The sequence below is a fragment of the Argopecten irradians genome, chromosome 11, assembly GCF_041381155.1.
Source record: "Argopecten irradians isolate NY chromosome 11, Ai_NY, whole genome shotgun sequence".
In the NCBI taxonomy this organism is placed as follows: domain Eukaryota; kingdom Metazoa; phylum Mollusca; class Bivalvia; order Pectinida; family Pectinidae; genus Argopecten; species Argopecten irradians.
Genome location: NC_091144.1, coordinates 6463738 through 6486694, shown reverse-complemented (window position 1 = coordinate 6486694; position 22957 = coordinate 6463738). Strand labels below are relative to the sequence as shown.

Genomic DNA, 22957 nt, shown 5'->3' with positions numbered 1-22957 from the left:
AGGGGGAACAGAACTTGTATAAGTTTTGGCTCTGACCCCCCGGGGGCAGGAGGGGCGGGGCCCAATAGGGGAAATAGAGGTAAATCCTTTAAATCGCTACTAGTCATAGAGTTCTGAATGGAATGTAACCAAATTTGGCCACAAACATCCTTGGGGGAAGGGGAACAGAACTTGTATAAATTTTGGCTCTGGTCCCCCGGGGGCAGGAGAGGCGGGGCCCAATAGGGGAAATAGAGGTAAATCCTTTAAATCGCTACTAGTCATAGAGTTCTGAATGGAATGTAACCAAATTTGGCAACAAACATCCTTGGGGAAAGGGGAACAGAACTTGTATAAATTTTGGCTCTGACCCCCCCGGGGGCAGGAGAGGTGGGGCCCAATAGAGGTAAATCCTTTAAATCGCTACTAGTCATAGAGTTCTGCATGGAATGTAACCAAATTTGGCCACAAACATCCTTTTTGGAAGGGGAACAGAACTTATATAAATTTTGGCTCTGGCCCCCCTGGGGCAGGACGGGTGGGGCCCAATAGGGGAAATAGAGGTAAATCCTATAAATTGCTACTTGTCCTAGCGTTTTGCTTGGACTGTGACCAAATTTGGCCATAAACACCCTTGGGGGAAGGGGAACAGAACTTTTATAAATTTTGGCTCTGACCCCCTGGGCGCAGGAAGGGTGGGGCCCAATAGGGGATTTAGAGGTTAATATTAAAATTCCTTCAGAAAAGAAACAATGAACCTGTATCCAGAACATTACTTGGCATTACAAACCAGGTGAGCGATACAGGCCCTCTGGGCCTCTTGATCTGGAAGGTATGACGCTATGCTCCCAAACACATGACGTCACTATCAATACCTACCCACAAGGGCAAAAAATTCAATCTGTAATATGCAATACAGATTATGATTGGATATGATTATGTTCTGAGAAAGGCCTCAAAACTACCCTGATGATGAATGCAGCTGTACAAAGGAGAGGCTATGGATCAATTAGTTCAGCAAATAATGTCTTTGTTCATTATCTAATTTGTACAAATCTATTCGGGTCTGGATGGCCTGAAAGACAAAGTTCAAAGTCACTATTGCTGAAAATAAAAGTCAAGATCCATTTAGCCAATCAGACTCCTATGTTTCACTTGCTTAAGTAGCTCATGTGTTGCTGATTTACTAAAGCTGTTGACTCTTTATTGCTGATGTCCATGTTCATTTGACCGATGCAGTATTGTTTGTGGAAATCAAGTAGGTTTGAAGGTGACACAGAATCCATCTTAGTGGAATTCTTTTTATTTTACCCCCACCATGAAATACAGTGCCGTATACTGTTTCCCATGTTCTCCGTCCTGTTGCATTGGATGCTGATCTCATAAAGAAGTTGGAACAATTATATCTTCGACATTTTTAGATTTAGATAATTTGATTTCTAAACACATCAGACCTATATTGAACAAACAAGTAATATATATGGTATTTTTGTAGTATTTAGATGTAGAAACTGTAGTGCTTATGTTATTGATGTGTTGTTGATATATATATACTTCTATTGAAATGAAACCCAACCATTCTGTAATATATGTTTATGGTGAAGTCTGTCTTATCACATTTCATTGCTCCATGCTAAAGCCAATTAAAATAAAACTTGGTAAAGCCTTCTGTTTTTCCCCAGTTGCCTCTCTAATGAAGTTTGAAGTCTATGTAGCCCAGGCAAAGATATATTACATTTCAATTTTTCTGGCTGTAAGTTGAGGACTGTTAAATTGAAATTTATCTATTCAAGTTGATTTGTCTCACAGGGTATCAATTCGTGTCTGTAGAGAATCGATTCCTCTGTAATGAGATCAATTTCTGACAGTCACTTTCACTTTTAATGTGATCTGTAGTGACTAGGAATGATACGTGTCCTGCTAGGGGTATCTGGACTTGGACCAGCAATGGAGCTTATCTGTCTCACAGCTCACGACCACGTAGCACTATCAGTCAGCTCCTGCAGTGTTCAGATTTTGTTATGTTTTAATGGCTCAGCAGCATTAAATTTTGTTGAAATATCCAAATATACATTTAAAAAGATTCCAAGTACAGATTTCAATTTTGTTTGCCTAAAATGAGTTTATAAACAATTTGTTTGAAAATTTGCAAGTGAAGGTCTGCTGAGCCCAGTTTCACCAACATTCCATAATTTTAAGGATTACCTTAACTTGAAATTTTCGATAGGAAAGCATTACAGATTTTAAGGAATGCTCATTAACTTAAAATTTCTTCCTTGAATGATATAATGGTTTCCTTTTTTAACACATTTTAATATTTTCAGTTAAGGAATTCCTTAATGTTAAGGAATGTGTGTGAAACTGGACCCAGGTTAAAAGGAACAATTTAAATCTAGTTGATTTATCTATATGTTATTCTCAGAAAGTTCTTCATTGTTCTTATTTATCCAGGGTAGTGAATTTGTTTTAGTCGTCCAGGGTGATGAATTTACTCAGGAAGTCCTCAACATTAGCTAAATTTCACCACACAAACTTGGCATGTCTCATTTAAATGCTCATAGAATGCAAAACTGTACCCTAATCTAACACATGTTAAACTTGAGTCTCTAACCTGTAAACAAATTATCTAACAAGTGGCCATTTTAGATTTTAGAGACTTATATTGGCACCGTTTGTCTACTATCATTGTTACAATGTACAAGCTGTTAGAGTTAAAGTACAGACTTTCTTTTCCCCAATAAGCATTTAAGTACGATGGTGGACTATGATTGATATCAATGGGACTTTTGTTAAAACTGATTATGTTAACATCTACCTTTGAAAGTCTTATAAAGAACAAAGCAACCTGCAAGGTGCTGCTTCAACACAGAATGGAATACCACAATTGATGCAATCATCTCAACGATATATAGCTTAGGTTTCTAGTGTATAAACATTTTATAAAGTATTTCCAAGATTGTCCTATGTAAATATGTGACTGAAAAAAACCCCTTCTACATATTTCTATTTAACCCTATTACCTATATCTCTGATAAAATGTCCTATCCGCTAATCTCCTCGATTGCGGCCCCCCCCCCCCTCCCCACTCCCAATTCCTCTTAAACATGTAATAACTACGAGAATATCCGAGTCATTCTTTGTCATCATTGACAATTTCCACATTTAATGATAAAAATGGTCCAGTTCTGTAAACCAATATATTACGATGTGTATTTATTTTGATTACAGTGACAGGCTTTGGTCATTTCGTTTGAGTTATCAATCCTTTAATTAAATATTTTGCTCCTCTTTTCTATTTTTCTGCTGATTTGCTTGTGGAATGTGTTTTATAATGCATTATACACTGTCCCAGGTCATAACACGCTGAACCGGTCCCCCTAGAATATTTGTGTATGGCAGAAAAAAGACTTGTCGTCATGGGCGATAATTACTGATTGTATCTATAGACACCTGTACAGGGTGCACATTTCCTTTTGATTCAGAAATATAGATAAATCTATAATCACCCATACCTTATCTCCGGAAATACTTGGAGATAATTTCCGAAAGTTTGATGGGACTCACACGTAGCGTGTTGGACTAACAGTGCTTTACGCCATGAAGACGCATTAAACGTCAGTTTGGGTTGAATGTGCTATCAGCAATAGTGCCATTACAAAAGGAGCAACACTACAAGTCTAATGAAAAACGAAAGCTTTTCTCATTGCATAATGCTTCACTGGACCACATGATAGATTGGCCCATTCATATCTCCTTTTCTTCCTCCAAATCCAAAAGAGTTCTATTCCAAGCAAAGTCAATTTGAATTCAAAGGAGAACTATCAGGAGTTAATTATGGCCATTTAGATTAAATCTTTTTGAGGTAACCAACACTGGAACGAATACTTAGTTGCCATTTCATTGGTATAACTTTATGTTCAGAGACCTGTATGTGTTGTCTGATTATATCATTGCTATAGAGAAGGCTAATGGGCTCTAATTTCACACAACTATAGAAGTTTTTTTGTTAAAGAGGGTATATAAATGTTAACTTGATGATGCTATTGTGTTCAGGATAAGCATATTGTGTATAATAGAGTTGTGTAAGAAATCTTACATAATTTCATTGTGATGGAGGGATTTTAACATTCATTCCATTTATTGGCCAATTAGAACCATATTTCACTCTTATGTAATTCTCATGGCCAATTGAAAGGATCTTTTACTTTTATGTAATTTTCAGGCCAATTAGAAGGATATTTCATTTTTATGTAATTCTCAGGCCAATTAGAAGGACATTTCATTCTTATGTAATTCTCAGGCCAATTAGAAGAATATTTCATTCTTATGTAAATCTCATTGCCAATCAGAAAGATATTTTTCTGATGACCAATTTAGCAGAGGTTTTAATATCAGGCGCTACCTGGTACTTTATTCCGGTTAAACCTGGCTGTGGTACCGCTTGATTTGGATTAAATTACATCAGATAGCATATAGAGAGTACAGAAAAGTACCCTGTGAAATTGCAATATTGTACGGCCTCTCCTGAAAGATCATGAAACCCCTTGTAATTAGAAGGATACTTTTCTCTGATTTACTGACAATCAGATTCCTTGCATTTAAATTTACTTATTAAAGGGTGTTTTCCAAAATTACTAAAATTACAGACAACTGCGAGATCTTTTTATGCCAGAAAAAAAAAGAAAAAAGAAAAAAAGATGCTGATTTTGAAGGAAATGTATTTCATAATTTTTTGTGACATAAAAGGAATGTTTGTATTTGTTATAGTATTATGTAACAATTACAAGTACAGAATGTATTCTTCAAACTGATGTCTATGTGAGGTATAACAGTTAAAATAGTTTTTAGAGAAGAATAAAGTTTCTTTTAGACTAGCTTAGAGATAGGATGTATTTTTCTGTAGTTCTGAGTTATAACCATTGTCTTTCATTCTGCTCTCACAATTATATGAAATCATATTTAATAGGTTTTGATACCAAATTTACTGCTTATTTTAGCGCTATTTGTTTCCATAGCAATCGATAAACACAGGCCACAACATATGTTTTATGATTATTCCCAGTTATTTATTTAAATCGTTTATCTACAATTTGGATGGTGTGACAAGGTTTAATTTTCTCGACTGATATCAGATTTGGGTTGGTAACAATTGATCACCAGTCTAACAATGGCTTGATTCACTGACAGATTCTAATTATCTCAATCATATCATTTTATTTCTCTCATAAATCCACATTCATGCTCTTCCAAAACGTATTATATTTTATTTAAAAATCGTAAATCTATGAAATGATAGCTGGTTTTTTGATTTTTTGATTAGATTTAGTTATAGAGAAGTTTTCTTGTTTCCCTCTATATCACCCATTTTGAATGTTTGTAATTTAAAAATGTTAAATTTCATAATGAATGTCAGTATCAAGCATAAATCTCTCAAGATATTCAATTCTGTGAAATTTTTATTTATTTTATGTTTTAATTTTTTAATGTGTATGTCATATGGCAAAGATTCATGATCGAGGTCTGTCGGCTTTCTGCCTGTAAAGCTGCCACTATAGTCACTCACAACGCCTTTCATTGCAAATTTATTATTTTCCATTAGATCTAAATTCCTGGCCAATGTGATTTATGCCAGTTGTCTCCCTTACATGAGGCTAGAAGCTTGTGTGAATGAAGATGCACGATCTCTGTTACAAGTCGCTGGTATCACTTGAGATATCTTGCTGTGATGCGAGTGCTCTTTGAAAAAGTCATTAGAAATTCAGCAGGCAGGATTTGTAGAGAATTGTTTATGTGGTATTACATCTGTCTGGTATGCTTCTACTGTCACTGTGTATAGTTTGTAAATTTTTAATAAAATACATGACTTTATTTAGACAAGGTTTTAATTTTTGTAAAAAAAAAAAAAAAAAAAAAAAATGTTGCCATGGTAATAGGTCACAATACACAGGTTTTGTGAAATGGTAAATAACTCATTAATCCTTTGATCAGTTATTGCTCAAACTTGGTAAATTTATGCAATCAGTTGATACCTATAATTTATCTCAACTTTAACCATAGAAACATCATACAGACTTATGATTGTTTAAAATTTAGATATTGTTGGATAATGCTGAAACTTACTATCTCTCATACTTACTCATGTAATACTGGCTGGTCTAGGGCAATACACTCATGTCGCCTGAGGCTGTATTGCATTGCTACCCATGCAATAAAGCCTTGTGACGTTACAGCATCCACAAAATTACTATTTTCTTGGTACAATTTCAACATTTTTTTTGTAGAAACTAGGCTGGATTTACTTTAAAAGATGCAAGCAATGAGATTTGCCTTGAAAATGTCACATACAATGAGATTTGCCTTGAAAATGTCACATACAATTTTCATGTATTTAGAATTGACTTACATTGGTTTTTTTTCCCCGAAATTTATTTCAAAGTGGCGGTAAAACATAGCAGTAAAATTGCAATAAAATATTGAGGTATGAGAGCTAAATACCCTTTCATACATGTATATGAAGGATAGGGATATTCTACCCTCAGGATCACAAAATGTTGTAAAACCCTTTACAAGCCTCCGGTTTTACAACATTTTGTGAATATACCTATCCTTCATATCTACATATGAAAAAGGCTTATAATATAGGTGTTTTGAAATATGAAAAATGCGATGGTTTTAGATTTCAAAACATCACGCTCCATTTTGTTGCATTGTTACCACATGTCGAACTGAAGATAAATAAACACCTGTGTAGGGATTATTGGTGTGGGTGCTGTTAGTTTCAGCCATGACTAATACAATGCTCATATATATCAAAAATAAAAATAAAATAATGAAGAACAGTAAGATAATTGAGCACTCTTTTAATTCTGTGTATACTGTTATATTTATATTTGAGTAAATGTTCACTGTTGGTGATATGGATCATTGTAGATATAAATTTAATGAGCACTAAAACAATTTGGAATTTTTTCAGTCCAGCACCAGTTCCTGTTAACCTTTCTATTGTTCCTAGGGAATGTTTGAATGGTGCTATAAAACTTGTAAACTTTAATACCATGCTGGCTCATTAAAACATAGCATGGATATGTAATGTGCTCTCATAGGTTCTTTACGGGTGAAATAAGAACACACGCATGCATGTTGTATTCATCCTGTCATGCAAGTGGGGACGCTGTTTGTGGTATTTCTACATCTACACGCATGACGTACATGCTATTGATGTTGAATAGGAGATAATGTTTTACAACCATGCACAGTAACTGATGGGACAAAGATTTTTAATTGTTTTTTCGGTAGATTTTAAATGGTACATATGTGGATAGTGATATGAACACTGTGCCCTATGGAATTGTGGCCTTTAGCCAAGATTAATGAAAATTGTTGAGTGTATAGAGCGAGCTGTATGCATGCTTTTAAATGTCAACTGTTTTTAATTTGAGACATGAGTTTGTAATTGTGCTATATGGTATAAATGATGTAGTGGTAGGGTTGTAACACATCACGATACTGAAACAATCAAGGTTGGTTGCCTTGTGTAGCTGTATAATGTGTATTCTGAGTCCATCTTTCACACTTAATAGAGGCAGGGTTTAACCTGTGCTAGTCGGGGATTTCACATCAGAGCGATCTGTAGGTTATACTGGGACTTCATGTGACTGTTCCACATTCATTCTGTCACAACTGCACGCTCATTTGAAGCAGTCTTATAAAGGAATATATCCCTTTGTTTGATGTGGTTGAGTTTGTCAATACAAAGTCAATCACCCTGTGAAGTGTCACCTACAGAAGATCATGGCAGCCATTCACTTTCATACAAGTCTTTGTGGTAATCAGAAAATTGTGTGGTCTATTCACTTTCATACAAGTCTTTGTGGTAAACAGAAAATTGTGTTGCCCATTCACTTTCATACAAGTCTTTGTGGTAAAGAGAAAATTGTGTTGCCCATTCACTTTCATACAAGTCTTCGTGGTAAAGAGAAAATTGTGTTGCCCATTCACTTTCATACAAGTCTTCGTGGTAAAGAGAAAATTGTGTTGTCTATTCACTTTCATACAATTCTTTGTAGTAAACAGAAAATTGTGTTGCCCATTCACTTTCATACAAGTCTTTGTGGTAAAGAGAAAATTGTGTTGCCCATTCACTTTCATACAAGTCTTCGTGGTAAAGAGAAAATTGTGTTGTCTATTCACTTTCATACAATTCTTTGTAGTAAACAGAAAATTGTGTTGCCCATTCACTTTCATACAAGTCTTTGTGGTAAAGAGAAAATTGTGTTGCCCATTCACTTTCATACAAGTCTTTGTGGTAAAGAGAAAATTGTGTTGCCCATTCACTTTCATACAAGTCTTTGTGGTAAAGAGAAAATTGTGTTGCCCATTCACTTTCATACAAGTCTTTGTGGTAAAGAGAAAATTGTGTTGCCCCATTCACTTTCATACAAGTCTTTGTGGTAAAGAGAAAATTGTGTTGTCTATTCACTTTCATACAAGTCTTTGTGGTAAAGAGAAAATTGTGTTGCCCATTAACTTTCATATTGTGAAAATTGTGTTGCCCATTCACTTTCATACAAGTCTTTGTGGTAAAGAGAAAATTGTGTTGCCCATTCACTTTCATACAAGTCTTTGTGGTAAAGAGAAAATTGTGTTGCCCATTCACTTTCATACAAGTCTTTGTGGTAAAGAGAAAATTGTGTTGCCCCATTCACTTTCATACAAGTCTTTGTGGTAAAGAGAAAATTGTGTTGCCCCATTCACTTTCATACAAGTCTTTGTGGTAAAGAGAAAATTGTGTTGTCTATTCACTTTCATACAAGTCTTTGTGGTAAAGAGAAAATTGTGTTGCCCATTAACTTTCATATTGTGGACAACGGAAACAAGTCTCAGATTTGCTTGAAGGCAAACTGGCATTGGTTGTCATTGGGCATCAGAAAGGTGGTTGAGTGTCCTTGTAGGTCTTTAATCCTTGTCTAGTGTCCGAAAAAAGGTTGACTATTCTTATGGCAAACAAACATCAGGTACAACAAAATTTGAATAAGGACTCTTTATTAGAACTATCTGATTAATAAAATTATTCTCATATGGTCTGAGATGGCCACTTTTAACCCAACTTGCCCTGTGGTTAAAGACCACTTGGTAATAAAGCCCAGTTTTACTCCGTCTGAATTTATATTATATACTTAAAAGCAAAGGGATGTGACTACTTATTTAAGTTTCTGAAGAAGTATGACTGTGCTTGTGGCAAAAGGACATTAGGTAATTCAGAATAGAGGTTAGGTGTGCTTGTAGGAAAAAAGGCCATTGGGTTCTTATCGAATCTACTACAGAGAGTTAAAATTAATACTTTAACTGTTATATGACATGAAGTCATAAAATTTTATGGTTTGAAAAAAAGTGAATTAGATAATACATCAATTCTTAGAAGTGACCAGGTTTATCCCATTACGTGTGATGGGATGAAATATGGTGTTTTTAAATTTCATTTCCTAGGACCATTATTAACGCTTTCTCGGTAACCCCAGACTCGGGTGGCTCCTCACCACCATAAACCAGGGATCCCTGTGATCGCTCGCCCCATTTGATATGGTTGTAGGGAAAACATTGTTTTTAAATTAAATTTTATTTTGCCATTAAGCGATGGCGTGTCAATATGTATGGGTGTATATGATGGTTTGTAAGTAGAGGGGTTTATTTGCGTGAACCATTGGTGGAAAGATGGGATAGGCCATGTATCGCAGCCTCGTAAACATTCTGTTTCCTCTAAGTTTCCATGCAAAATGCAACGCTTCTTTTTGCCTGAGTTCCCGCGGGAGACAGGGAAAACTCGGATCAATAAGCAAGGTTCTACAGTGATACTCTATGGTATATATAGCCGAAACTTTCCGCCATCTCTGAGAAAATATTGGGGAAAAAAGTCGCCATCCTTCAAACCTAGCTTGTAAATTGTAGCAGACGTCCATATAAAAGGTGGGCTCGATATTCTGCTTACATCATACCAACACTACATACAACCTGGCACACGATTTGTGTGAAAAGTTTTCATTTCGCTGTGTATATCATAAGTCATTTGTGCAGCAGCCTACTGCCGTCTTGTATACAAGTCTTTCCATAGTCACAACACAGCTTGATTAAATAGTTTGAGGATAATCCCAGAAAATAATCCATACACTAATAAATAATAAAACTAGAATTCTGTCGACAATTTACAAAGAATTCTGTTATTTACGGAGAAATAAAACAGGGTTTCAGATTCCTACTGAAATTGATAAATATTTGTTTTTTAACAAGCATTGATAAAATATTCTGTTTTTTTTCCTGAGAATTATATTTCTGTAGTTATTGAAAAATTAACAATATTTTTTAATAGATTTCCAAATATATCGACAATCGACAAATGATTTGTGTGTTTACAAAGAATTTAAATAGGGTTTATGTTAGAATTAATAAAGTTTTCTTTTATTTATTGAGAATCAACACAAAATTACCTAGAAATAACAAAGAGTTTGCTATTGGCAAAAAATAATAATTTTTTTTTTGGCTATTTCCAGAGAAACTTAAAAATTTCTTTATTTTCCAGGGAATTAAGTGTTATTTACAGAGAGTTTACCAAGATTTGTGCATTTACGGAGAATTAAGTTGTCTTTGTGCTTGGGTTAATGAGGACTGTGATGGAGAGATATATGTCTCGGTGAGTTTAATAATTGATGAGTTGTAACAGGTGTGTATATTAGCGGGTGTATTTATGGTGGCACCATTTGATGGTCTGGCTAATAAGACGATCCTACTGTTATATTACTGTAACACGTGGCACTAATTACCTTTACCTGTCCGTACAGGCAGGTAGCACCTGTAATTAGATACAGTGGCTGGCCGTGGTAATAAAGTGATCCGGTACAGGAAGTGTGAAGCTCACAGTAAAGATCCGAGATAAAGTTACGACTTGTTCCTATAATTATACAGAAACTCGCCATCACAAGCAATCAATTAAACAATGTTAAATACAGGTAAAAGGCATGTCTTTAGTGTGGCTCACTCTCTCAAAAGTAGGTGGCTCTTCTCAAAGCAGCCTAATTGAGTTAAAGTTCTTACTATTTTAGAAAGGAAAGTATTTCAAAGTTTGATTTTCCATCTTACGTTAATTGATATAAAGTTTTTAAAAGAATTCTTTGTTAATAATGAAAGGCAGAAAAAAACCTAATGCTGCTTAAATTCATAGAAGTAGAAATAAACTGTAGCTAATGTATTTTGAAGTTAGATTTTTTGTGGAAAAACAAAACATGATGCATTAACAAGTAAGGTGTAAAGACTAGTCGACTTGTTGTGATGGGTTGTGATGGGTGGTCGTGGTGACGAAGGCTTGTGCTGACGGCTGATCCAGAGCACTATTATCGTAATTGTAGATAAATATTCCCTGATGGTGATCCCAGGGTAATCACTCCATCACAGGGTAATGCTTTTTAGGAGAAATCCCTCCCATAAACGGAACAATGTGACGGGTCACCACACTGGAGATAGTGAGAAAAACGGGCAGATTTGAGCGCATTACATGTAATAGCATGTGAGAGGTTAGTCAGGTGTAAGTAGAATTATTGTGGGGTGTCCGTCTGTACCTACGCTTGTCAGTATTGTGGGTGTCACTTTCTGCCAAAGGACATGGACCCATCACAATTAGTTATATCATCACACCCACTTGTTCTGTTGGGTATTGATTAAGCTTTTTAAAAGGTCAAATTTCACATTGACCCTCTGAACAAAATAAAAATCACTTATTCTAACATGTAGAATTGTTTTTGCATCAAAACTCACCTAATTTCTAGGATTATATTATGATAAAGCAGTTGACTGAAAAACAAATCTTAGGAAATTTTTATAGGAGAATTTTGTGATTAGCAAAATAATTGACCTGAGATCATCATAATGATTTTAAGAAAGTTTATAACTTCAGTGTAAAGTCTAACATGTACAACATCACATATGTAATGAATTAGATTACCCCAAAAATTGCCACATAGTAGACTCAAAATTGATTCAATGTTTAATGTTAATATTTAAGCAATACCTGCAGTTTTACAAAGTGCAAAATGATTACCCAACGATTTGTGTTTGTTTGCCTCTAACTTGGCATCAATGTTGGCAACATGTAATTTTATCAAATTTGAAAGTGCTGACATGGATTGGAAAATAAAACAAACAGAAATGAATTTCCATTTTTACTGCAAAAAATCAATGATATGACATACATTCTTATCTCATGTAGACACATGCTTTTACTGTCTTATCTCAATAATTAAGACACTTTGTTTTCCTGTCAAGTCTCAATCATTTAGACACTTGGTTTTACTGTCAATTCTCAGTTATTTAGACACTTGTTTTTACTGTCAAATCTTAATGATTTAGACACTTGTTTTTACGTCAAATTTTGACACTTGTTTTACATATTTGGATCATTTAGACACTTAATTTTATCATCTATAATTATTTTAGACACTTCACTTTACATGACATTAAGATGACTTTGTCATTGTGAAGGGTTGGTTGTTAAAGTAACAGTATCACGTCTTGCTGCTGGTGCTATATTGTTTCTCTCAGATAAAAGAATGAAACGTTTCTGGCTCCACATTTAACAAAGTCCAGAGAGAAACACATACTATATTCGGATAGTTGCCTGAGAACATCTACCAAGGGACCCACATTGCAGATGTGTACATTCTCTGTGCTAAATCAAGCGTAATCTCGGGCGATTAGCATGTCGCGCGACAATAGCATGATGTGTGACTCGGCGTGACATGCCCGCGTGACAGAGACATCAAAAAGTGCCTGCCTCCTCTCCTGCTTGGTTCCACTGTTGTTTCTGTGTTCTCTAAACAAAGGGAATGGAGGCACGTGACTTAACAAGGAGACGTCCATCACTGTCTCAACAGTGGACTTGGGCATGGCATCGTGTTACCATGGACCAGCAATACACACAAATCATTGTTACCATAGAATCAAACACAAATCAGTAATTGATTGGAGTACATTGAAAAACATATTGTCCTCTTTGGAAGCAAAGAATTGCTTATTAATTGAAACATAAAGAATTTTTGCATGTAAATACTCATTGAGCTGGCCCTGAGTTTGAGGGTGAAGAAAGGGTTTCCAGGCGACAGGGACTTAGGGGTCCTGAGGGACAATTACTGTATTGATTTAGTCCACAGTTCAGTGTATTGTGTTTTAGTGAGTGATAAGTACCCGCTGACCATGATGATACTAACAGACCAGGCTATGTTTATCTGGTATACAACTTACTTAGTTCATTACTTAATTATTTGTTATCTTTGCATTACATCTATAATTCAGACCCTTTATTGACTTAGTTAATGGGTTGATATACCATTTTACAAGGTTGATATTGACTGAGTATTTAAATGTATTTTATAAGTTTTATACTGATGTAGTTAAAATGGTAATTATGTTGACTTAGTGGGGTAATAAGGTTATAGTGACCTATTTAATTAGGGTTTATCTTGGCCTAATTAAATACATTTATGCTCACCTAGTTAGTTCAGTTGCATTTTGACCTAGTTAATGAGGGTTATGCTAACTATTAAGTAAGGGTTAATCATGACCTAGTTAAATACATTTTATGCTGACCTACTTTATTTGTTTGTACTTTGACCTAGTTAATGATGGTTATGCTAACCTATTAAGTAAGGGTTAATCATGACCTAGTTAGATACATTTTATACTGACCTACTTTATTTGTTTGTACCTTGACCTAATTAATGAGGGTTATGCTGACCTATTCAGTTAGGTTTTATCATGACTAAATACATTTTATGCTGACCTACTTGATTTGTTTGTACTTTGACCTAGTTAATGAGGGTAATGAGGTATGATCATAGTCGATCCCCTGTCATATTTCCAGTATAATTACAATAAATATAAAAGTTCATTTGCTTCTGTATTCTAAAAACAGATAACATAGCCAGAAGAAATAGTGGTTTTTAATTGAATTACACTGTATGTTGATAACACTAATCCAAAGTTATTCTTGCTATTATTCTTCACAGAGATTTGATTATGGTATAGAGGAAATTATGTTCATAATGAAACCGTGCTGTTTTATATGGTTATTGATTCGGCCATGAAGAATGATTATTACCTAGGTACTGCTTTATAAGTGTGAAGCTCCTAAGTGGGATTGATTATCAATGGGCCAGAAGTGAAAGTAGAGAATACTAGCTGGGGTGTCAAAAGATCTAAAGTTGAACGTATTATTGATGGCTTTGAAGACTGTGTACTGGCTGTGGATGACAGAATTACTGGAAACAAAGGTGATTACAGCTCCAAATGATGTACAGGATGTTTAAAAAACTATTTTATATCCTTGCATGGATACAATAGTCTTTAATAAACAAAAATGGGGCTCCAGTTGAGTTGTCCTCATTACGACCTGTATGCTGATGCCCACTCAATCTTTGTCAGTTAATACTTGCTCTTTACGTCCATTTAGACCTGTCCTCATATGACCTTGACTGTTGGTACCACCATGACATACTGGTATGTCCTCAAATGATCCTGCTTTTTATGTCACCTTACTGTTGATACCTCTTTGACACCCCCCCTCTTTGACACCTGTCCTATTTGACACCTGTCCTCTTTGACACCTATCCTCGTATCACTCTGTATGAGTTTGATAAGATTTTAAATAGAATAACAATTATTATTGTATGATTTCCTTACATTTATCTTGAAACTAGTTTTGTCAAATTACATCAATCAATGTTGTTTATGCTTTAATTTGACATTGATTGACCTGGCCTTGACCTACTGAGAAGGTTACAATGTGAATCTCTTTGACACTATGTTATGCTCCTGGATCATCACTGTTGACATTTTATTATGTGCTACTAATCAACAACTTAAGAATTTTATCCCCTGGAGGATAAGCTTTTCACTGACCTTGAATTATCCTTGATTTGAAAACCGTCTTTGTTGCGTGGATGTTTAAATCCAAGACAAAGTTGACATGTTTTACTGCCCTCTTGGTATATGGCTACTGCAGTGTTTTATACTTGTTGTGTTGTGAGGCTTGTCCCCTTCACTAAGAACTGACAATCTGATTTATATGTCGCGCTAAATTTATGGCCCCACACTAGAAGGCCAAAGTCTTGATGATACTTATGAAGAACTGTTATTCAGATGATATTATTGGGGTTTTTGCGCTCCATAAATGTTAATCTTAGGAAATGGAGTTTGAGTTTAAACCAGACTGATGATCTCACTGAATTGACCTCTCTGTGCTGGACATAATGATAAACATGTGACACACATGGCTTATCTTTAGCCTAAGTCTTAGAAATGATCTGACTTCACCAGTGTCCTAAAAACATTTTTAAGGTCCTTTATTTTTTTTTTGTGAATTTGTTCATAAAATTAGCCAGATATAATTGCTTGTGAAAATGATTTGGCTTACAGTAACAGGATGTTACACTACAGCCCAAACCTTACCTACTGATCAAACTGATGGAAGTCCACAGGAAGGATTGAGTTATGTCCCCATTTAGATAAACATCATGGACCCTTAGGCCCAATAGATCAGGGTCATAGGCATTTCTTGTGTTAATCGTGGCTCTGTTACCATTTTCCTATTTGTCTCCAGTGAACAGAGACTATTTGTGTAGATATCTAACAAAGAAAAGTCCATATTATACATGTTTATAGTTTCACTAGTTCAGTTAGTGAGGAAATGCATATTTCAAGGGTCGTCTTTGCTTTAAGTAAATTCTGAGCTGTCAAGAAGTTAGGGATTATAGGAGTTTATTACGTAATAATCAGAAATTGATTTGTTTGAAATCTACTGTCACTGATATTTATGAAGAAATTGTGTTGAGAAAACAGTTAACATAAAACATACATTTGGACATATATAATTATACTATAGGGATCTGATATGTTAGTGCGTAGATTTTTGCTCAGATTCAAATTGAAAACTGCAAAATAAAAAGAAGATATTATTTCTTATGCAATATTTCATAGGGATAAAATTTTTTTTATTTCACTGATCATATTCTATGAAAGATGACTAAATCGGAGAAAAAACATCAATCTATTAAAGAATATCAATTTCAGAGTCTGAAAGACATAAGCTTTTGGAATCAAATGGCTTTTAAACAACCACATATTTCATACGAACCTATAAGAAGAAATAATGGTGAGTTTCTTAATGTAGGAAAAAAGTTCAAGGATGTTCAATAGCAAAGGTTTCTGAGACAATTCATTGACTTTTGTCTTTAACAGGGTCAATAATTAATTTCATTGGGAAATTGTCGGATATAAAACAGAGACTTTAAAGAATAATGATGTCTTGCAAAAACTGGCAAGGACTTTGTTAGTACTGGGGGAGGGGGGGGGGGGAAGTGAAAAAAATTTGAAATACTGACTTAAAGATTATTAAGTGAAAAACCTATTTGAAATAGTGAGCTGATATTAAGTGACAAAAAAAAAAAAAATTGAAATAATGACCTGATATTAAATGAAAAAAATGATATCAAGTGAAAAAAATTGAAACAGTGACCTGATTTGAAAAAGTGAAAAAATATTGGAAATAGTGACCTAAAATGAAAATAACAATATGTGAGATGTAGTCATATTAGGACAGACCGGATACATAAGATTCCTGTCCTCTGATAGCTACCAATGTTAGACATTCCCAAGATGTTTGGCTGATTTATGCTATGCAGTGCTTATCTCATTTTTAATGGCTTTGGGAAGGCGATGGGTTTAGTTGGAAACTTATGTCAGTTTTAAATTGATTTTAAGTCCAAAGGTCTCTTTAGGACAGGAGTTGTGCTATCACGAAATGGTATTAATCTTGTGCTCCCTTACCCTGGGTTCCACTGATAGGAGGCTGATAGTAGCTTGATATTTCACCGATAACCTTCCCTCTATTTACAGCAGATGCTCCAACACAAACTTGTTGAACATTAATATTTTGTACAAGTCAGAGATAATGTAGTGCATTTTATATTTTGCACAAGTCAGAAGATAAAATTTACAATGAAATTTCAGTGATAAATTGAAAGTAAAATTGATAGTTATTACCTCCCCTGCTTGAGCTCTCCTCCCAAGGGTTTCCTCATAACCTGATATTGCATGGTTTGCAATATCTGCACAGATCGTCATGTTCCAGAAAACTTGTAAAGAATGGAGTTTTCTGTACTGACAAGAATGGGTGCTATGAAGCACAGTCCTGTTGAAGAATTCTTATGTAGGAACAATGCTTGCTTAATAATTTTATCTGTTATATCCAATTGAATATGTTATATTATCTTGATATAAAAAAACAGGAAATTTGATCAAACAGATATGTACTAGGTTGTCTCCCCTTTAAATTGTATTTATAAGGTTGTCTGTTCTTTGACTTTTTATGAAGGTTCTCCCCTTCAAATTTTATTTGTAAGGTGGCCTCCTATTTGACTTATTGATAAAGGTTGTCTCCCTTTTGAAAAGTATTTGTGAAGGTTGTCTCCCCTTTGAATTTTTTTTATTAAGTTTCTCTCCCTTTTGACTTATTGTAAGGTTGTTTCCACTTTAACTTATTTGTGAAGGTTCTCTCCCCTGTTTGTCTTTCCCTCAAGGTGTTTCTTGTCAGATCAGATACAAGCTGATATATTCGTTGTTTTGAGTGGCTGGTCTATTGGGCTGATGTCATTGTTAACTAAGTATACCTAACACTAACATGTCAGCGGTAGTGCCAGCTGTACCATATTGTAACAAAAATAAAGGTATGTTACAAAATGTTTGGTGCACATTTAAGCCTTTCTTAATGAACTATAAGAAATATGTATATGTGTGAGAAATAAATATCAAGTACATGCTTTAGACTCTGCAGGTGTACAAGTAGTCCTGATGTAAGACTATACATGACAGAAAAAATCCAATAGATTTAGGAAAAGATGAGCCCGCACATCCAAAGGGTACACAAGGGAATTGTAATAAAACTTGATAACCGGGTCCACAGGTTTCAAATCCAAATTTGATGCCAAGCCTGGACAGAGTTCGGTATTGCTGGTAATGGAAGAAGACCTAATGAAAGTTGATATTGGGGTTAGTGGGTTCAAACCCCCATATTATTTTCTGATGCCATAAGGGTTAGATGACATGTCCAATTAATATGTTTATATTCCTGTATAGATGTAATGAAAGTGTATGTAAAAAATGGTTTCAACTCATATTTCTTTATTTAGTGAAGAACTGATAAAAGCATTACATTGCCTGAATGCAAAAGATATGTATCAATTACTACTGGCATTGGTTATGGAGATTAACACAAAACAATTAATTAAAGTAAAATTGCTGTGATGTGATAGAATTTGTATTGTGATTTAAGCTCTTGTGAAATGAGGACAACTAGTATAGGTTTTTAGAGAGATTGATGATTGAAGCAATGCTGTTCTGTTTATGATTGAAGCAATGCTGTTCTGTTGATTATTGAAGCAATGCTGTTCTGTTATGATTGAAGCAACGCTGTTCTGTTGATGATTGAAGCAATGCTGTTCTGTTGTGTTGATGATTGAAGCAATGCTGTTCTGTTGATGATTGAGCAATGCTGTTCTGTAGTTGATTGGAGCATATCTGTTCTGTAGTTGTTGATTGGAGCAATGCTGTTCTGTAGTTGATTGGAGCAATACTGTTCTGTTTTTGATTGAAGCAATACTGTTCTGTTGTTGATTGGAGCAATGCTGTTCTGTTGATGATTGAAGCATTTCTGTTCTGTGGTTGATTGGAACAGTGCTGTTCTGTAGTTGATTGGAGCAATTCTGTTCTGTTTTTGATTGAAGCATTACTGTTCTGTTTATGATTAAAGCAATGATGTTCTATTGATGATTGAAGCTTATCTGTTCTATTTATGATTGAAGCAATGCTGTTCTGTTGATGATTGAAGCATATCTTTTCTGTTTATGATTGAAGCAATGCTGTTCTATTGATGCTTAGAGCATATATGTTCTGTAGTTGATTGGAGCAATGCTGTTCTATTGATGATTGGAGCATCACTGTTCTGTTGATGATTGAAGCAATGCTGTTCTGCTGGTGATTGAAGCAATGCTGTTCTGTTGATGATTGAAGCAATGTTGTTCTGTTTTTGATTGAAGCAATGCTGTTCTGTTGATGATTGAAGCAATGCTATTCTATTGATGATTGGAGCATTTCTGTTCTATTTATGATTGAAGCAATGCTGTTCTGTTTTTGATTGAAGCAATGCTGTTCTGTTTATGATTGGAGCAATGCTGTTCTTTTGATGATTAGAGCATATCTGTTCTGTAGTTGATTGGAGCAATGCTGTTCTATTAATGATTAGAGCATATCTATTCTGTAGTTGATTGGAGCAATGCTGTTCTATTGTAGATTGGAGCAATGCTGTTCTGTAGTTGATTGGAGCAATGCTGTTCTATTGATGATTAGAGCATATCGGTTCTGTAGTTGATTGAAGCATTTCTGTTCTGTTGATGATTGAAGCAATGCTGTTCTATTGATGATTGGAGCAATGCTGTTATATTTATGATTGAAGCAATGCTGTTCTATTGATGATTGGAGCAATGCTGTTCAGTAGTTGATTGGAGCAATGCTGTTCTATTGATGATTGAAGCATTTCTGTTCTGTTGATGATTGAAGCAATGCTGTTCTATTTATTATTAGAGCATTTCTGTTCTGTTGAAGATTGAAGCAATGCTGTTCTATTGATGATTGGAGCAATGCTGTTCTATTGATGATTGGAGCAATGCTGTTCTGTTGATGATTGAAGCAATGCTGTTCTGCTGGTGATTGAAGCAATGCTGTTCTGTTGATGATTGAAGCAATGTTGTTCTGTTTTTGATTGAAGTAATGCTGTTCTGTTGATGATTAAAGCAATGCTATTCTATTGATGATTGGAGCATTTCTGTTTTGTTGATGATTGAAGCAATGCTGTTCTGTAGTTGATTGGAGCAATGCTGTTCTATTGATGATTGAAGCATTTCTGTTCTTTTGATGATTGAAGCAATGCTGTTCTATTTATGATTGGAGCATTTATGTTCTGTTGAAGATTGAAGCAATGCTGTTCTATTGATGATTGGAGCAATGCTGTTCAGTTGAAGATTGAAGCAATGCTGTTCTGCTGGTGATTGAAGCAATGCTGTTCTGTTGATGATTGAAGCAATGTTGTTCTGTTTTTGATTGAAGCAATGCTTTTCTGTTGATGATTAAAGCAATGCTATTCTATTGATGATTGGAGCATTTCTGTTCTATTTATGATTGAAGCAATGCTGTTCTGTTTTTGATTGAAGCAATGCTGTTCTGTTTATGATTTGAGCAATGCTGTTCTTTTGATGATTAGAGCATATCTGTTCTGTAGTTGATTGGAGCAAAGCTGTTCTATTGATGATTAGAGCATATCTATTCTGTAGGTGATTGGAGCAATGTTGTTCTATTGATGATTGGAGCAATGCTTTTCTGTAGTTGATTGGAGCAATGCTGTTCTATTGTAGATTGGAGCAATGCTGTTCTGTAGTTGATTGGAGCAATGCTGTTCTATTGATGATTAGAGCATATCGGTTCTGTAGTTGATTGAAGCAATACTGTTCTGTTTTTGATTGAAGCAATACTGTTCTGTTGTTGATTGGAGCAATGCTGTTCTGTTGATGATTGAAGCATTTCTGTTCTGTGGTTGATTGGAACAGTGCTGTTCTGTAGTTGATTGGAGCAATTCTGTTCTGTTTTTGATTGAAGCATTACTGTTCTGTTTATGATTAAAGCAATGATGTTCTATTGATGATTGGAGCAATGCTGTTCTGTTTATGATTTGAGCAATGCTGTTCTTTTGATGATTAGAGCATATCTGTTCTGTAGTTGATTGGAGCAATGCTGTTCTATTGATGATTAGAGCATATCTATTCTGTAGGTGATTGGAGCAATGTTGTTCTATTGATGATTGGAGCAATGCTTTTCTGTAGTTGATTGGAGCAATGCTGTTCTATTGTAGATTGGAGCAATGCTGTTCTGTAGTTGATTGAAGCAATGCTGTTCTATTGATGATTGGAGCAATGCTGTTCTATTGATGATTGGAGCAATGCTGTTCTATTGATGATTGGAGCAATGCTGTTAAATTGATGATTGAAGCAATGCTGTTCTATTGATGATTGGAGCAATGCTGTTCAGTAGTTGATTGGAGCAATGCTGTTCTGTAGTTGATCGGAGCAATGCTGTTCTATTGATGATTGGAGCATTTCTGTTCTGTTTATGATTAAAGCAATGCTGTTCTATTGATGATTGGAGCATTTCTGTTCTATTTATGATTGAAGCAATGCTGTTCTGTTTTTGATTGAAGTAATGCTGTTCTGTTTATGATTGGGGCAATGCTGTTCTTTTGATGATTAGAGCATATCTGTTCTGTAGTTGATTGGAGCAATGCTGTTCTATTGATGATTGGAGCAATGCTGTTCAGTAGTTGATTGGAGCAATGCTGTTCTATTGATGATTGAAGCATTTCTGTTCTGTTGATGATTGAAGCAATGCTGTTCTATTTATTATTGGAGCATTTCTGTTCTGTTGAAGATTGAAGCAATGCTGTTCTATTGATGATTGGAGCAATGCTGTTCTGTTGATGATTGAAGCAATGCTGTTCTGCTGGTGATTGAAGCAATGCTGTTCTGTTGATGATTGAAGCAATGTTGTTCTGTTTTTGATTGAAGCAATGCTGTTCTGTTGATGATTAAAGCAATGCTATTCTATTGATGATTGGAGCATTTCTGTTCTGTTGATGATTGAAGCAATGCTGTTCTGTAGTTGATTGGAGCAATGCTGTTCTATTGATGATTGAAGCATTTCTGTTCTTTTGATGATTGAAGCAATGCTGTTCTATTTATGATTGGAGCATTTCTGTTCTATTTATGATTGAAGCAATGCTGTTCTGTTTTTGATTGAAGCAATGCTGTTCTGTTTATGATTGGAGCAATGCTGCTGTTCTGTTTTTGATTGAAGCAATGCTGTTCTGTTTATGATTTGAGCAATGCTGTTCTTTTGATGATTAGAGCATATCTGTTCTGTAGTTGATTGGAGCAATGCTGTTCTATTGATGATTAGAGCATATCTATTCTGTAGGTGATTGGAGCAATGTTGTTCTATTGATGATTGGAGCAATGCTTTTCTGTAGTTGATTGGAGCAATGCTGTTCTATTGTAGATTGGAGCAATGCTGTTCTGTAGTTGATTGGAGCAATGCTGTTCTATTGATGATTAGAGCATATCGGTTCTGTAGTTGATTGAAGCATTTCTATTCTGTTGATGATTGAAGCAATGCTGTTCTATTGATGATTGGAGCAATGCTGTTCTATTGATGATTGGAGCAATGCTGTTCTATTGATGATTGGAGCAATACTGTTAAATTGATGATTGAAGCAATGCTGTTCTATTGATGATTGGAGCAATGCTGTTCAGTAGTTGATTGGAGCAATGCTGTTCTATTTATGATTGAAGCATTTCTGTTCTGTTGATGATTGAAGCAATGCTGTTCTATTGATGATTGGAGCAATGCTGTTCTATTGATGATTTGAGCAATGCTGTTCTATTGATGATTGAAGCAATGCTGTTCTATTGATGATTGAAGCAATGCTGTTCTATTGATGATTGGAGCAATGCTGTTCAGTAGTTGATTGGAGCAATGCTGTTCTGTAGTTGATTGGAGCAATGCTGTTCTATTGATGATTGAAGCATTTCTGTTCTGTAGTTGATTGGAGCAATGCTGTTCTATTGATGATTAGAGCATATCTGTTCTGTAGTTGATTGGAGCAATGCTGTTCTATTGATGATTAGAGCATATCTATTCTGTAGTTGATTGGAGCAATGCTGTTCTATTGATGATTAGAGCATATCTGTTCTGTAGTTGATTGGAGCAATGCTGTTCTATTGATGGTTGGAGCAATGCTGTTCTGTAGTTGATTGGAGCAGTGCTGTTCTATTGATGA

General features: G+C 35.1%; 1 protein-coding gene across 8 annotated transcripts in view; it reads left to right on the top strand.

The window, feature by feature from the left end:
* LOC138334375 (nucleolysin TIAR-like) overlaps nucleotides 1–22957 on the top strand; it is a 231491-nt gene that overhangs the window by 45966 nt on the left and 162568 nt on the right. The window lies entirely within an intron of this gene.